Below are 15,089 nucleotides of genomic sequence, written 5' to 3' on the forward strand. Positions count from 1 at the left end.
CTAGATGCGCTGGGGAGTGGGGCTGCGTGCCCTAGATGCGCTGGGGAGTGGGGCTGCGCGTCCCGGAGGGGGCCGGGGAGTGGGGCTGGGGGGGGGCTGCGCGTCCCGGAGGGGGCCGGGGAGTGGGGCTGGCGGGGGGCTGCGCGTCCCGGAGGGGGCCGGGGAGTGGGGCTGGCGGGGGGCTGCGCGTCCCGGAGGGGGCCGGGGAGTGGGGCTGGGGGGGGCTGCGCGTCCCGGAGGGGGCCGGGGAGTGGGGCTGGGGGGGGCTGTGCGTCCCGGGGGGGCCGGGGAGTGGGGCTGGGGGGGTTGTGTATCCCGGGGGGGCCGGGGAGTGGGGCTGGGGGGGCTGTGTGCCCTAGATGCGCTGAGGAGTGGGGCTGTGTGTTCTAGGGGGGCTGGGGAGTGGGGCTTGGGGGGGCTGCGGTGCCCCAAGGAGCTGGGGAATGGGGCTGTGGGTCCTGGCGGGACTTGCGAGTGGGGCTTGGGGCTCCCAGGGGGCTGGAAAATGGTTGTGGGTCGGGTGCTGTGAACACCGGGGGTCCTGGGGCTGGGAGGTGCTTGCAAACACTGGGGAGGGGCTGCGAGCATGGGGGGCACAAGGGTTGCACCAGGGTCGGTGCACGATCACCACCATTGTACGGGTATCGATGTAGAGGCAGCCGCGCTGCACGAGGCGCCGTGCGCATGCGCACTCCGGAGGCGGGGACTACAACTCCCGGCGTGCCCCGCGCGGGCGGTCCGGTGGAGCCGCGCGCTGATTGGCTGCGGAGGGTATTTCAACGGGGCGCGCGGCGGGGTGTGCACCGAAGCGGCGGCGCAGCGTGAGTGTGAGGGGCCGCGGGCCCGGGGAGCCGAGGAGTGGGGCTGTGGCGGGGGGGGCGGTCCTGCAGGCTCCGCGGAGGGGGGCTGGGGGGGGGCTCCAGGCGGAGGAGGGGCTGTGAGCATCTGGGGAGTGGGGCTGGGGGGGGGGCTGTGTGCCCTAGGGGGGCCGCGCAGTGGGGCCGGGGGGGGGGAGGGGCGGCGGCGGCGCTGTGTGCAAACAGACCCCCCCTGCGAGTTCCTACTGTAGCCCCGTGGGGACGGGGACCCCCCAGCCCTCCCTGCAGGCAGATGGGCAACCTGTAGGCAATGGAGGCTGCCCGTCCCAGCGAGGTGCTCGAGTGTGGGGGTTTCACGGGCCGAGTCGAGGGAGGAGCTGCTGGAGAGAGGGATTAGAAACGGCCTTCTGCCCCCGAAACTGCTGGAGCATTTTAAGGGGAGGGACAAGTCCACCCCAGGGCCCCAAGGGGAAGACCTCGGAGCAGGGACTTGGGGTTGTTCCAGGAGCAAAAGCTGGTCCCAGCCAGCTCTCCTCTGCTCCCCCGGCACCGGGATCAGCCCCGTTTCTGCCAGAAGCATCACACAAGCGCTTGCCCTCCCCGGGGGCATCTTTGGGACTTGAGAAGAGGCGCAGCAGCTGGGTTTATGGGCTCAGAAATGGGCGCTAAGTGAGCTGGTTTGGGGGCCCAAAGCAGAAGCCGGTTTGGCCGTTTGTGCGGGGGGGTGGGAGGGCATTGGGGGCTGCAGGGGAAAGCAGGGGGTGGGCAGGGTGCGTGGACCCTCCCCAGGGGCGGGGGTCTGGTCCTGCTGGACCCTGAAGTGCGGGAGGCCGGCATGCACCAGGCCAAACTCAACGTCTGGGTGGTCTCTGCTTTTCAGACCCCGCACGCCCTCTTCGAGTCCAGCTCTTCCTTGTTGACTGCTTAGAATAGTTATTAACTAATTAGTTGTACAAACTAATTAATATATATACAATGTACAACTATGATATTTAATCCTAATAGTCAAGGTTTGACAGCGATTGATTTACGACCTTGTCAAAAGCCCAGGCTGTTGCAAATAGCTTGAGCTTGTAAGGAGAAGGAGCTGAAATCAACGGGAGCTTCAGTGCAGAGCTGGAGCTTCAATTAGCCAGAACCGTAGCAAGCAGGAGCTGGAACGAGACGGGGTGTCCGCTGTCTGGGGCATGCCTTAGCCAGAGGCAAAATTACCTGCAGCTGTAATGAGCAGGAGCTGCGATTCGCTGCAGTGTCTATTTGCCAGAGCATCCGTCGGCCGGACTGCACTCCCAGCACGGCTGAAGAGCAGCCAGGCGCAGGCAGGGCTGTCCCCAGCAAGGAGCTCCGAGCGGCAGGGAGGCGAGTTGTCCTTCTGCCAGCGGGCAGCCCGGCCTCTTCCCTCGGGGATTAAATCCACGCCACGTGCCTCTCTCTGCGTGGAGGGTCTCTCCCGGTCCCGTTCCCGAGGGCTGAAGTGAGGTGGGGGTCTCCCGGCTCTCCCAGGGGCCAGGCGGCAGCACGAGGCGGCGGTGTCTCCGCGGTACCTAGCAAAGGGGAGAGAAACCGGCCGGCTGGAGCTCCCGGGGTGCACGGCGTGGCCCCGCACGGCAGAATCCTTCCCTGTGTTTTCACCGTTGGCTGGGTGTGACAAACAGGTTCATTTTGTGCCTCCTCTTTTCCCAGCGTCACCTTCTGCGTCACGTGAAGAAAATCGTGCGTGGCTGATGCCGCTTGCTGCTCGGGTAATGGCACGTGTGGGGCTGGGGGAGCGGGGAGAAACATTGGCGCGTTCAAGGACGCTGCAGCTACTCCACATCAAACCCAGGGAAAAGGCAAATTTGCTGCCAGTGCAGAAAAGCTGATGAACAGTTGCCGTTAACAGAGCATGCCTCGTTCCTGAATTGGTCCCCGGGTAGTTACGAATGTTTTCCTTTCAGGTAAAAGAATGAACTTTCATCTACGATAAATTAAGAGCTGCCTGTGACCTTCTTTAGGGTCAAGTGTTTCTCTTCTGTTTGTTCATACTGATTTTATGGGCAGGTTGGAAATAGCCTTTTATTTTTATATGCATAACTCAATTTTTAGTAATATGTGGTGTCAGTATAGTTGATTTTTGAGCACCTAGGTAACACTAGAAATGTAATGAATGAAACACGACGGAAACTGATATTTAAACTTGATTTTTACTTGATTTTTTTTTTTTTCATTAGAGTGTTGATGGCATGTTGTCCTGTGGCTCAATCCATGTTCTGTTCAGTGGAGTCTTCAATCTAGGACTTTTAAGGAAAAAAGTTTGTGTCGTGGTTTAACCTGGCAGGCAGCCAAATACCACGCAGCCGCTCGCTGACTCCCCCCCCGCCCCCCCGAGTGGGACGGGGAGAGAATCGGAAGGGTAGGAGCGAGAAAAACTCGTGGGTTGAGATAAAGACAGTTTAATAGAACAGAAGAGGGAAAATAATAATAATAATAATGATAGAATATACAAAATGAGTGATACACAATACAATTGCTCACCACCCGCGCTGACCGATAACCAAGTAGCGATCGGTACTTCCTGGATCACGCCTACCGTTCATATACTTGAGCATGACATCACATGGTATGGAATACCCCATTAGCCAGCTGGGCTGGCTGTCCTGATTATGTTCCCTCCCATCTTGTGTACCTAGCTCAGTCAGTAGGCACGGGAGCTGTCCTTGGACTAGGAGGGCACTTAGCAACAACTGAAAACATCAGTGTGTTATCAACATTCTCCTCCTACTAAATCCAAAACACAGCACTAGGAAGAAATTTAACCCTATCCCAGCCGAAACTAGGACAGTTTGTCCTTCCAAAAAAGGGCTAGTCATTCATAGGATCGAGGTATAGACTTGGAGAGTCGCTTAAGTACGTGATCAGAATTAAAGCCAAATGTCGCTTAATGTTGCTGCTGTTGGTCTTCACTTTCATTAATTTCCCCGCTGCTCTGTCATGGTTGGGAGCTGTGAATCTGAATTTTTTTCACATTTTTCTCCCCAAGGAGAGGCTACCTTTAAAAGTTACTTAGTTTCCTCGCAAATGCATCGGTCAATAAAATTGAGTTATGATTCTTAAAACCACAAAAATGACATAAGTCTTACAGATCTGGACTATTTCTGAACACGTATTCATCACATGCAGATGTCATCGGGATACAGATCGTCTGCACTTCATGCTCTGACAAGACAACATGCTGAGACAGGGACGAGCTCCAAAAGAAAAAAAAGGTACAACGTCAAGGTTTTGTTTTGTTGTTGGTTTTTGTGGGGTTTTTGTGTTTGTGTTGGGTTTTGTTTGTTTGTTTTTTAAGAGTGCGCTGTTGACCGGTGGCAGCCTGCAGAGCTCTCTCGCTGCCTGACCTCTCCTTTTCTTCTCTGTCACTCCTCTTTCGTGGCTGTAATTTTCACTCGGGTAGTTTTAGAAGAGCAACGTAGTTACTTGCCTGTGTAAATGTGCTGGTAATACCTGGAAGGTAAATGCTTGAACCAGTAGCGAATAACGTGGCTACAAGTAGAATTTCTGAAGGAAGAACAACAACAACAGGAAGCAAGTAGCAAGTTACCACAAATTTGTATGCGTCAAACACATCAAAGTCTTACTGCCAAACATCGTTTGGCAATGTGTTCCAAATGGCTAGTTTTGGTAAACATAAACTTTCAGGAAGTTCAGGGTTGTGTGTGGAAAAACATGCCCCTCTGTCTAGGTGTCCTGCTATGTAAATAGCATCAGTCAGTAGCGCATCCAGTGGCAGGGCTGTTGTTCCCTACTCTCGATATTGCCGTAGTAGTGTTGTGATATTTCGACCTAAGAGACGGGTATAGGAATGGAAGGAGAATGCCTGCGTTCTGCAAGGGCTACGAATGCCGACCCTTTTCTCTGCCTGCTGCTTTCCTGTGCGTGAGATGAAACTGTATTGTTTTTCTCCCTTGTTCCCGGTCGAAATATTTCTGAAGCTGTCGCTACTGTGGGTTTGCAATTTGTGTTACTGCGTTTTTGTAGAGTTCTGGTTACGGATCATTTCTACCGTGGCAAAGTGTCAAGATACGGTTTTCAGTTTAAAGCTTCGAAAACTGCATTTGCTGAAATCGGAGTAGGTGAAGCGGATTGTTGTGGTTTAACCTGGCAGGCAGCTAAACACCACGCAGCTGCTCGCTCACTCCCCCTGCCCCCAAAGTGGGATGGGGGAGAGAATCGGAAAAAAAAGTGAAGTTCGTGGGGTGAGGTAAAGACAGTTTAATAGGACAGAAAAGGAAGGGGAAACAATCATAATGATAAAAGGATATACAAAATAAGCGATGCACAATGCGATTGCTCACCGCCCGCCGACGGATGCCCAGCCGGTCCCCGAGCGGCGGTCGCCGCCCCCCGGCCAACTCCCCCAGCGTATATACTGAGCGCGACGTCATATGGTATGGACTATCCCTTTGGCCGGTTTGGGTCAGCTGTCCTGGCTAAGGTCCCTCCCAGCTTCTCGCTGGCAGGGCATGAGAAGCTGAAAAGCCCTTGACTAGCGTAAGCGCTGCTTAGCAACAACTAAAACATCAGCGCGTTATCCACATTTTTCTCGTACTGAATCTAAAACAGAGCGCTATACCAGATACCAGGAAGAAAATTAACTCTATCCCAGCCGAAACCAGGACACCGATCTTGCGCGTGATCCCGCTGTGCTCGCAGGGGTGCTCAGTGGCTCCTCATCAAAACAGCGAGGTGTGTGTGTGGACGTCCGTAGGGTTGCGCTCGGGGTCTGAGAGCGTTATGTATTTTTGCTGTTGGAAGACGGAATAGAGCGTGTGCCCGTGAAATCTAATGACGGTCGAAGGTTGGGAGGGACCCTGAGCAGGTTTGGTGGCACAACTGCAGTTTTAAAAGATCTTGACCGTTTGGAGAAACGGCCTGGAAAAAAGGATTCCTCTTTTGCAGCGAGTTCACGAGGACAGATGGGTTGCTGTACTCTTTAACAAAAACACTCAACTTGGGACGTATAGGGTGAGGAAATCTCGGCTATGCTTAGGCTTGGGAAAACGTATGTAGGTATCTGTGTCTGTCACCTGCGTGTCTCTAGGAAAGTGAGTTCTAGCGAAACTAAAACTGCCAATGAGCCAACAAAAAGGCACGGTTGTCTAAAACATGTAGAAGCTCTAGCGGCCTGTCTCAACAACTGTACCAAAGATGATGCAAAATACTTTTTCCTCCTCTCAGTTGTAGTCTTCACAGAAAAGGAAGCTTTGTGCTAAACGTTGGGTTTTTTTTCCATTCGTCTCAGCAGAATGACAACTGCCGTGAAAGTACGAGACAGATGGAAAGGATCCATAGTGGTCTGCAAGTACGAGGTACGTCTGTGATACGTGTCTGCATTTTTCCTAAGGTGCTTGTAGTATGGACTTTACAGTTAACGTTAAGAATGTGGCAACTCTCCTTCTATATTTTTTTTTATGTGAAATATTTTAACACAAATACTAAAAATAAATAAGGTCTGTTCTGGAGCGTGGTACGCCTATGCAAAGCTTGCTTCCCTCCGTCTATTTTCTCTTCCTGCAAGCACAGTCTTCTGTTTCTGTGTGCTTACTATTAAAGGGTGCTGCGAAAGTAATGTTGGACTAGAAGAGGAAAGGAACCGTTTGTAGGAGTTCGGATGTTCGGGAGAAACAGACTTTGTATTCACGATAAAAGCTTTATGCTTTTTCGGTCAGTAGGTGTTTAAAATACCTTACAGTAGTACTCGAAAACCTTACTGAGATACTAGCATCTGTGCTAAAAGCCATCAAGGTCAAAGAAGAGACGTGGACAAAACGGGACAAATCGGCGTCGCTTCGGTGTGTTTTCCAGGCTTTCCCGAGAAGCGTTAGCAGCCTCATAACTAGCGACAGCGAGTCCTGACGTGTTTCCCATCAGAATGCATCTTCAGAGATGATGTACTTGGCAGAAGTCATCCGCAACGAGACTTTTCACTCTCTCTGGAAAAAAACAAAGTAGTAAGTCGATTTCCTTCCAAAGACCTAAGCGCAGCACGTCTTCCAACAGTCGATGTATCGCTGATCTTTGGTTCTCAGGTGTAACAGTCGAGATATCATAAAAACGCGTTCCTCCGCATGCTTGGGTACAGCCAAAAGCATTAGCAAATCTGCCAATCCCTTTTGGTAGCCTTATCTATTGCAGCAGTGGGGATTTCATATTCCCCACCGCCTGCTCCCCGCTCCCCCCCCCCCCCCCCCCCCCAAAAAAAAAAGTGAAACTATATGGGAGATCTCTTATCTCACTGATTTTTCTATCATAAATGAATTTTAAAAAAGAAAGTTAAAACTGTATAATTTACAAACTGATTTGCGTTGTTTAAACTGCAACTGCCGAATAGCTGTAGCGTATAATTTATTAGGTGTACTTAAGCAGTTAGGTAGTTGTTCTAAATGTTTAAAAAGAGGCAACTGAACGTTACGGGTTTTTTTTCCCAATCTTTTGGCAGAGTGCTCTGAAGTCCTTTATTTCTGTCTCGCTTTCAATGGCGCTTTTCCCCGGCAGTTCGGTAGCATCGGTCTCGGCGCAGCTGGCCAGGCGTCCCTCCTAGTCATGTAACACACGCAAAACCCCTGGTCAAATGATAGCTGTGTATTTTGGAGGTAGATAATTTAACGGTATGAATTCACAGCTATGCAATTTAAATTAATGCAAAAGGAAAATCAAATATTTTTATAGCATAAGTATTCTTCTTGTACGTGTATAAACATACGCGCACCTTTTTAGCATAAAATGAATTGCTGAGATTTGTTCTTTCTTTTTCATTTTACTCTTCAAAGTTTTACACTTCACTTTCAGCTTTATTGACCAAGCAAGCAAGATGCGCAGCAGCAGCAGCAGCAGCGCAAGGGCTGGAGCTGTGGTGGTGGATCCGTGAGCGTAGATTCTGATTACGGTACACCCTTGTCCTGCAGCCTCACGGGGTTATCTCCCTGCAGCGGTGCTGTAAGGAAGGGACGAGGCGTTTTCCAACACCAGCAAGAGCGTTTACTTCTCTGCGAAGAACGTGTTCAAAATCGTGTCAATTAGTCTTAATGCTGATTTTAAGCGTTCGAATCGCTCGAGCTTTTAAAGGCCGTGTTGTATTTCGAGCTGACCTGTTTGCCTAGCATCCTCCTTTAGCTCAACTACTACCCTATCCCTTATCCGACTGAATTCCTCTGCTTCCTTCGGTGCTGCTATTTTTTTAATATGCTGAAATGTCATTTGGGATTTTTGTTTTTCAGATGTAAGCGTCCCGTGCTGCTCAAGAGAGACCCCCAGCCCAGGTTTGCCTGCCGGTCGTTAGGCGTGCTGATGGTAAGGGGCCAGCTGCCAGCCTGCGGGACAGGGGCTGGGGGGGGGGGGGCTGCAACCGTTTGGGGGGGGCCGCCCCTCCTTTATTTTTCTAGCAGAGCCCCCCTTTTTGGCGGGGGTGCGTGCGTACATACGTAAATGGCATTATTAAAGTAACGAGCTGCCGGTTGGGGCCGTTTCCCTCGTTTTGTGCCTTTTTGGGGGGGTGATGATGTCATTTGGGGCACCCCAACATCACCGCGGGGGTGATGATGCCGTGGAGGAGCAGGTGAGTGGGGAATGGGGGGTCATGGGGGGGATCCCCCCCAAAAAAGGGGGTCACAGCCCAAAAAATGCCTGAAAATTCATGGGGGGGGGGGGTTAAAAATTTTTAAAAACTGTAAATACGTGTGTGAGGCCTTGAAATAGAGAAAAGTCTCTCGTTGTTATATATATTGAAAAATAATATTCATTTATATGTATAAAAGGATTTCAAAATAAGAACCTATATCTGTCATAGTATATAAAGGATTTTAGAGTATAAAAAAATTTGGAAGACATATATAGGGTTTTAAAATACAAAAATAACTCGTGTATATATATAAATTAAAAAATAAAGGACTTTAAAATGCAAAAAGGATGATATATTTTATATACGAAGGAATTTAAAATAGAAAAAAGTCTGAATAGATATAGCTATCTACACTTACTACGTGTTACCTAGAGAGTCTAAATAGATATTGTATGTAATCTAAGAGATTATATCTAAGTCTAAATAGATATCTAAGTCTAAATAGATATCTAAGTCTAAATAGATATCTAAGTCTATAAAACTCGACACACCCCACCCCGTCCCCCGAAACACCTCTCTGCTGAAGATATAAAAGCGCTTTCAAAAGCTGCCTCTTCCCTGTTCTCCTTTTCCGCCTTTTCCCATCCTGGTTTGGGGCCAGTTCCCCCAACAGGGACTTTCCCCTGCAGGACCGTGCACAGAGAGCGGGACCTGCCGCCATGGCATAAAAATACCACAAAACCCCTGATTCAGGGCCTGCAAGGGCTGAAAAAAAAACAACCCACAATTCTGGGGGAAAAATACCCAACTTGGAGCTCCCGGGAGAGCCAAATCCACCTGGATTTGGGCAGCCGGAAAGCAAAAAAACCCCCATTTTCATGCACAAAACCAAAAGCAAAAATCACCAATTTTTGTTGTGAATAAGCATTGAAAAACCTCCAAATTGAATATTTTGGAAAAGGAAAAAAACCCCAATTTTTATATTATAGAAAAGCAAAAAACCCCCCAATTTGGGGTGAAACACCAGCCATTTGAGGGGCATCGCTCATGGTCATCCAGTGTGGGTCATCCAGTGTGGGTCAGTTATCGGGAACTGTTTTATCTGTTGCGGAGTATCCCAGGTGAGTTATCTGCTGTGGATGGTCCTGGGTGGACCCCCTGGTGTAGGTCATCCCCACGCATGTTCCCCCATGCATGTTTCTACCCACACACACCCCTCCCAGTGTCCGCCCCTCCTTTCCCGCGCGAGGTTGTTTCCCCCGCGCGAGGTTGTTGTTTCCCCCGCGCCACGCCCCCCATATCCCCTGCCCTCCTACCTCGTGCCGCACTGCCCTCCTCTCTCCTCTCCCTCCTCCCACCCCCCCGTGTTCCGCACTGCCTCCCCGTAACCCCTCTGCCCCGGACCCCTGGGGTGCTGCCTGCCCCGCCAACCTGCCCTCCGCCCAACTCTGACACCCCCCTCCCACTCCCCTGCACCCCACTCCCACCCCGCTCTCCCTCCTCCTGCGTTTTGGGTATGTGCTGAAAACAGCGTTCATGACGCAGGGGTGTGTTAGTTCCTGCTGAGCAGCGCTTGCACAGCGCTGGGGGCTGTTCTGTTCCTCAGCCTGCCCTGCCAGCGAGCAGGCTGGGGGTGCACAAGGGTTTGGGAGGGGACACAGCTGGGAGAGCTGACCCCAACTGACCCAAGGGATATTCCAGACCGTATGATGTCATGTAATAAAACTAGGGGGGAGGTTGCCAGGGGGGCCGCTGCTGGGCTGCGGCTGGCTGGGCATCGGTCGGTTGGTGGCGAGCAATTGTTTTCATTTGTACTGCTTGCCTGTCTTGGGTTTTTCTCTGTTGTTGTTTTTTTGGTCCCCCCCCCCCTTTTCCTTATAAGTGGAGTTTTTTCACTTTTGCCCTTCCAATTCTCTACCCCATTCCACTGAGGGAGGGGAGCGAGTGAGTGGTTGTGTGGTGCTTAGATGCCGGCTGGGATTAAACCATGACACAAGGTGAGTTGCAAGCCCTGCCTGGCTTAAATGCTTTAGGCTCTCCGTGTTATTCCTGCCATCTTGCTAGGCCATCCTTGTTCTTTCCTGCTGCTTTAAAGTGCCTTGTGCTCCATAAGCAGGCTGGGAAGTATGGTTGTTGCAGAAACTGCTACACCCTGTGCCTCCTTCTCAGGTTGTTAGCTTTGCCCGTTGTATGGGCTGCCGAGGTCGTCGGCTCTGCACGGGACGCAGGCAGCCTGCAGAGCTTAACGCCAAGCCATTCCTTTCCCCTCTGCGCAGCAGCGGTTCTGCCGCTGCTACAGGCAGCCACTCGCTCGAGGGCGAGGGGCTGGGATGACGACAGGCTGCTGCACGCTTCAGTCGAACTAAGACGCCCCCCAAGCTACTGGGAAGAAAGTTAACCCAGTCCCAGCTGGAACCAGGACAGCAGCTAAGGGAACCGAGCTGCTCACCTGTCACGTTGGCAGAACAGCCCCTCCAGCCCACTAAGTACTGCGTGTTGCAGGCAGCAAAGTGCAACTGACGCTTGCTGGCAGGAGCGGCAAGGAGTGCAGAGCTACGCGCCCTGTACAGAGCAAGGATGGAACCTGCCGGCTCTACGGTCATCTGCTGAGGACACCTAATACACCAACATGCCTCTTCGCTTTCCCTGCTTCATTTCTAATTACTTTGCACGCTGGAGGGCAGGGTGGTAAGTGACGTCGTGCAGTGTCTCTCCTCCAAGTGACAAGCCCTGCATGGCAAGCCTTGTGTGTGTGCAGGATGAGGAGAGCAGAGTGCTGATAGCACAGAGGTGAGGAAAGGTGCAAACACCACAACAAAGCCCCAGGACCACCAGCGTATCGCTCGTTTGCAGATCAGCCACTGGCACCGGGTCTGCTCAGAAGCGCGGTTTCCTGATCGACATAGCTGCCCCTCTCCTGCTTTCAGGGTGTCACCTGTGTTGCCTTATTTTTTTTTTAAATCTCTCTCCGGCATCTGTTGAGTCGCTGCTGTCACTGCCACAACCCAGATGCCACATGCAGACCGAGACAGCAATCCCTGGGGCTTCCTCTGGGTTAGAAAGAAACCTGTTCCACGGGTTCCCCGTGCTGCTTCTCCTCCCCAGGTAATGGTCTGGGGGGCACAGACTGATACCACCGGACTTTTAAAGCAGCCGAAGGGAAAGGACTGAAATGCTGGAGCCACCGGGTGTTTTTGATACAGAGGTGACGAAGATTAGTGCCCGGGCCGCGAGTGGGAAAAGGGCAGAGAAATCTAAGCCCAGTGCCCCCAGTAAGCAGTTACCATCTTTCGATGGTACGAACTGGGCGGAGAGATGGGGAAAGGGTCGGTGAGACGGCGGTGGCACCCGGCGGCCAGAATTGGGTACTGCAGCTCTTGAGACGCGCATGCGCAGTAGCGCGTTTTTCTTTGCTCGCTGCTGCCACCGAGCGAACAGAATTCGGTACTGCAGCTCGGGAGCCGCGCATGCGCAGTGGCGCGCTTTTCTTTGCTCGCTGCTGCCACCGAGCGACCAGAATTCGGTACTGCAGCTCGGGAGCCGCGCATGCGCAGTGGCGCGCTTTTCTTTGCTCGCTGCTGCCACCGAGCGACCAGAATTCGGTACTGCAGGTCTTGAGCCGCGCATGCGCGCTGGTGCGCCTCTTTTTGCTCGCTGCTGCCACCGAACGATCAAAACTGGGTACTGCAGCCCTTGAGCCGCGTATGCGCGGTGGCGCGCTTTTCTTTGCTCGCTGCTGCCACCGAGCGACCAGGATTCGGTACTGCAGCGTGGGAGCCGCGCATGCGCAGGGGCGCGCTATTCTTTGCTCGCTGCTGCCACCGAGCGACCAAAATTTCCTACTGCAGGTCTTGAGCCGCGCATGCGCGCTGGCGCGCTTGTCTTTGCTCGCTGCTGCCACCGAGCGACCAAAATTTGGTACTGCAGCTCTTGAGCCGCGCATGCGCGCTGGCGTGCTTTTTCTTTGCTCGCTGCTACCACCGAGCGACCAGAACTCGGTACTGCAGCGCGGGCGCGACGCATGCGCAGTTGCGCGCTTTTCTTTGCTCGCTGCTGCCACCGAGCGACCAAAATTCGGTACTGCAGCTCTTGAGCCGCGCATGCGCGCTGGCGCGCTTTTCTTTGCTCGCTGCTGCCACCGAGCGACCAAAATTCGGTACTGCAGCTCGGGAGCCGCGCATGCGCGCTGGTGCGCCTCTTTTTGCTCGCTGCTGCCACCGAACGATCAAAACTGGGTACTGCAGGTCGGGAGCCGCGTATGCGCGGTGGCGCGCTTTTCTTTGCTCGCTGCTGCCACCGAGCGACCAGGATTCGGTACTGCAGCGTGGGAGCCGCGCATGCGCAGGGGCGCGCTATTCTTTGCTCGCTGCTGCCACCGAGCGACCAAAATTTCCTACTGCAGGTCTTGAGCCGCGCATGCGCGCTGGCGCGCTTTTCTTTGCTCGCTGCTACCACCGAGCGACCAGAATTCGGTACTGCAGCGCGGGCGCGACGCATGCGCAGTTGCGCGCTTTTCTTTGCTCGCTGCTGCCACCGAGCGACCAAAATTCGGTACTGCAGCTCGGGAGCCGCGCATGCGCGTTGGCGCGCTTTTCTTTGCTCGCTGCTGCCACCGAGCGAACAGTATTCGGTACTGCAGGTCGGGAGCCGCGTATGCGCGGTGGCGCGCTATTCTTTGCTCGCTGCTGCCACCGAGCGACCAGAATTTGGTACTGCCGCGTGGGAACTGCGCATGCGCGTTGGCGCGCTTTTCTTTGCTCGCTGCTGCCACCGGGCGACCAAAATTTCCTACTGCAGGTCTTGAGCCGCGCATGCGCGCTGGCGCGCTTTTCTTTGCTCTCTGCGGCCACCGAGCGACCAAAATTTGGTACTGCAGCTCTTGAGCCGCGCATGCGCGCTGGCGCGCTTTTCTTTGCTCGCTGCTGCCACCGAGCGACCAATATTCGGTACTGCAGCTCTTGAGCCGCGCATGCGCGCTGGCGCGCTTTTCTTTGCTCGCTGCTGCCACCGAGCGACCAAAATTCGGTACTGCAGGTCTTGAGCCGCGCATGCGCGCTGGTGCGCCTCTTTTTGCTCGCTGCTGCCACCGAACGATCAAAACTGGGTACTGCAGCCCTTGAGCCGCGTATGCGCGGTGGCGCGCTTTTCTTTGCTCGCTGCTGCCACCGAGCGACCAGGATTCGGTACTGCAGATCGGGAGCCGCGCATGCGCAGGGGCGCGCTATTCTTTGCTCGCTGCTGCCACCGGGCGACCAAAATTTCGTACTGCAGGTCTTGAGCCGCGCATGCGCGCTGGCGCGCTTGTCTTTGCTCGCTGCTGCCACCGAGCGACCAAAATTTGGTACTGCAGCTCTTGAGCCGCGCATGCGCGCTGGCGTGCTTTTCTTTGCTCGCTGCTGCCACCGAGCGACCAGAACTCGGTACTGCAGCGCGGGCGCGACGCATGCGCAGTTGCGCGCTTTTCTTTGCTCGCTGCTGCCACCGAGCGACCAGAATTCGGTACTGCAGCTCTTGAGCCGCGCATGCGCGGTGGCGCGCTTTTCTTTGCTCGCTGCTGCCACCGAGCGACCAGTATTCGGTACTGCAGGTCGGGAGCCGCGCATGCGCGGTGGCGCGCTTTTCTTTGCTCGCTGCTGCCACCGAGCGACCAGAATTCGGTACTGCCGCGTGGGAACTGCGCATGCGCGTTGGCGCGCTATTCTTTGCTCGCTGCTGCCACCGGGCGACCAAAATTTCGTACTGCAGGTCTTGAGCCGCGCATGCGCGCTGGCGCGCTTTTCTTTGCTCTCTGCGGCCACCGAGCGACCAAAATTTGGTACTGCAGCTCTTGAGCCGCGCATGCGCGCTGGCGCGCTTTTCTTTGCTCGCTGCTGCCACCGAGCGACCAAAACTCGGTACTGCAGGTCTTGAGCCGCGCATGCGCGCTGGCGCCCCCCTTCTCCGCGCTGCCGCCCGCCAGTAACGCCAATGTCGTACTGTGGTTCCTGCGGGGTGATGCCGCCGCTTTCGTTGCTTCGTCCGGGTAAGGATACGCTGCTGCCGCCCCACGTGCGCGGTGCCGGCGGGCGCTGGGCGCGCAAAGCGCGGACTTGCAGCGCCGGTGCCGCCCCCGGGCACGCGCCGCCCGGCGGGTGCTCGCTGGTGCTGCCGCCCCGTGGCCGAATCGCGGTACTGCAGCGCCGGCACCGCACAGGTGCGCAGCCGCGCCGCCGCCGCCGCCTTCGCTGCTGCCGCCCCGAAGCCGAAGCGTGGTACTGCAGCCCGGCGTCCGCGCGCCGGCTCTGGCCCCTCCATTCGCGGTCCCCATCCCGGTGCATCCCTCATCCCGGTGCATTCCTCATCCCGGGCGGCAACAGTTAGGTTGCCCCCCCTCGCATGCCAGCGCCCCCAAGAGTGTCGGCGTGTCCCGGTCCTGTCCCCAGCCCTGGGGCAGCTCCCCGTCCCCTGTCCCTGTGGCTGATCTTTGGGCTCTGTGTTCCCCCAATAAAACACGGGGACGGAGGGCACCCCTGGGGACAGGGGGCGGGGACCCCCAGAGAGTGGGCTGTGCTGCCATCGCTCCTTGGTGCTGGCCCTGCTTGTCCCCTGACCCCCCAGCGGTGACCAGCTCCGGGCCACTGGCGGGAACCCTCACTGTCACCTTCCCCCCATGCCGGTTGCCACCAGCGACAGGG

General features: G+C 54.8%; 1 long non-coding RNA gene across 1 annotated transcript; it reads left to right on the forward strand.

Moving 5' to 3' along the window:
• Positions 1-1,819: 1,819 nt before the first annotated feature.
• Positions 1,820-9,537, forward strand: LOC142088908 (uncharacterized). Its single transcript, XR_012676063.1, has 5 exons — positions 1,820-3,109; positions 3,640-4,063; positions 6,103-6,166; positions 6,663-8,147; positions 9,405-9,537. It is a non-coding gene; the product is annotated as an uncharacterized LOC142088908 (long non-coding RNA).
• The last annotated feature ends 5,552 nt before the right edge of the window (positions 9,538-15,089 follow it).

Source organism: Calonectris borealis, chromosome 15 (assembly GCF_964195595.1).
Source record: "Calonectris borealis chromosome 15, bCalBor7.hap1.2, whole genome shotgun sequence".
Taxonomy (NCBI): Eukaryota; Metazoa; Chordata; class Aves; order Procellariiformes; family Procellariidae; genus Calonectris; species Calonectris borealis.